At 46.2% G+C, this 2,500-nt stretch overlaps 1 protein-coding gene across 1 annotated transcript in view; it reads left to right on the top strand.

The window, feature by feature from the left end:
* Positions 1-2,500, top strand: part of LOC143276221 (sodium/mannose cotransporter SLC5A10-like) — a 25,687-nt gene that overhangs the window by 5,370 nt on the left and 17,817 nt on the right. The gene's annotated exons all lie outside the window — the stretch shown is intronic.

Raw genomic sequence — 2,500 nt, 5'->3', positions numbered from 1 at the left:
CCAAAGTACAAATACGTTCGTAAGTGATGGGTAATTGTTTAGGCCACTGCTATGAAGTTGTGTATATTAGACCGACACTACCTCCATGTGAACGTGTTTCACTGACTTATTTTAGGGGTGGGGGTCGGAGTGTAGGGGTGGGGAGGAGTGTGTGTGTGTGTGGGTGGGGAGGGGTGGGGTGGGTGGGAGGTTAATGTGTGTGTGTGTGTGTGGGTGGGAGGTTAATGTGTGTGTGTGTGTGTGTGTGTGTGTGTAAGAGAGCAGATGGTCGCATGCTCGTGTGTGATTGTGTATATGTGAAACTCTCTCTCTCTCTCTCTCTCTCTCTCTCTCTCTGTCTCTGTGTGTGTGTGTGTGTGTGTGTGTGTGTGTGTTGGGGGAGGGGGGTATGTGGGTGAGTGGTTGTGTTTAAGTTTCAGTCTAATATCATCATCTTAGATGAACAGACTATAAATCAATAAACGAAACTTTAGGTAAGTTTCGTGATAGTGATTGGTAAATCATTATATGGTTGAGAGTATATATGATTTTGGTATATAAAGTACATGAGATGTGTGGCTGTGTGTGTCTGTGTATCTGCGTGTCTGTGTCTGTGTGTCTGTGTATGTATCTGTGTCTCTGTGTGTGTCAGTGTTTGTGTGTGCGTCTGTGTTTCTGTGTGTATGCGTTTGTGCGTGGAATGTGTGCCAGTTTATCTTTGTGTGGCAGGTGTACACTGTACCTTTATGTGGCAGGTGTACACTGTACCTTTATGCGCCAGGTTCACACTGTACCTTTAATTGGCAGGTGCACATTGTACCTTTATGTGTCAGGTGTACATGTACCTTTATGTGTCAGGTGTACACTGTACCTTTATGTGGCAGGTGTACACTGTACCTTGATGTGTCAGGTGTACACTGTACCTTTATGTGGCAGGTGTACACTGTACCTTTATGTGTCAGGTGTACACTGTACCTTGATGTTGTAGGTGTACACTGTACCTTTATGTTGTAGGTGTACACTGCACCTTTATGTGCCAGGTGTACACTGTACCTTTATGTTGTAGGTGTACACTGCACCTTTATGTGCCAGATGCACACGGTACCTTTATGTGGCAGGTGTACACTGTACCTTTATGTGGCAGGTGTACACTGTACCTTGATGTGGCAGGTGCACACTGTACCTTTATGTGGCAGGTGTACACTGTACCTTTATGTGGCAGGTGTTACACTGTACCTTTATGTGCCAGGTGTACACTGTACCTTTAGGTGCCAGGTGTACACTGTACCTTTATGTGGCAGGAAAAGACTTGACCCACTTAGACAGGTTGTACAGTGTGCTTAGTGTATTTTTTGTGTGCCAGTTGTACACTTTACCGGCTGAGACAGACAGGTGTAAAGTCTACCTCTGTGTGTGAGGGGAAGATTTTACAGAGGGAGACAGGTGTACAGTTTACGGTGTGTGAGACAGGTGTACAGTCTACTACCTGTGTGCGTCAGATGTAGACTTTACAGGGTGAGACAGGTGTACAGTCTACTACCTGTGTGCGTCAGATGTAGACTTTACAGAGTGAGACAGGTGTACAGTCTACTACCTGTGTGCGTCAGATGTAGACTTTACAGGGTGAGACAGGTGTACAGTCTACTACCTGTGTGCGTCAGATGTAGACTTTACAGGGTGAGACAGGTGTACAGTCTACTACCTGTGTGCGTCAGATGTAGACTTTACAGGGTGAGACAGGTGTACAGTCTACTACCTGTGTGCGTCAGATGTAGACTTTACAGGGTGAGACAGGTGTACAGTCTACTACCTGTGTGCGTCAGATGTAGACTTTACAGGGTGAGACAGGTGTACAGTCTACTACCTGTGTGCGTCAGATGTAGACTTTACAGAGTGAGACTGGTGTACAGTTTACGGTGTGTGAGGCAGGTGTACAGTCTACTACCTGTGTGCGTCAGATGTAGACTTTACAGAGTGAGACAGGTGTACAGTCTACTACCTGTGTGCGTCAGATGTAGACTTTACAGAGTGAGACAGGTGTACAGTCTACTACCTGTGTGCGTCAGATGTAGACTTTACAGAGTGAGACAGGTGTACAGTTTACGGTGTGTGAGACAGGTGTACAGTCTACTACCTGTGTGCGTGAGATGTAGACTTTACAGAGTGAGACAGGTGTACAGTTTACGGTGTGTGAGACAGGTGTACAGTCTACTACCTGTGTGCGTCAGATGTAGACTTTACAGAGTGATACAGGTGTACAGTTTACGGTGTGTGAGACAGGTGTACAGTCTACTACCTGTGTGCGTCAGATGTAGACTTTACAGGGTGAGACAGGTGTACAGTCTACTACCTGTGTGCGTCAGATGTAGACTTTACAGAGTGAGACAGGTGTACAGTCTACTACCTGTGTGCGTCAGATGTAGACTTTACAGAGTGAGACAGGTGTACAGTCTACTACCTGTGTGCGTCAGATGTAGACTTTACAGGGTGAGACAGGTGTACAGTTTACGGTGTGGCAGAC

The sequence above is a fragment of the Babylonia areolata genome, chromosome 31, assembly GCF_041734735.1.
Source record: "Babylonia areolata isolate BAREFJ2019XMU chromosome 31, ASM4173473v1, whole genome shotgun sequence".
Classification (NCBI taxonomy): Eukaryota; Metazoa; Mollusca; class Gastropoda; order Neogastropoda; family Buccinidae; genus Babylonia; species Babylonia areolata.
This window is presented reverse-complemented; position numbering and strand designations above follow the sequence as displayed.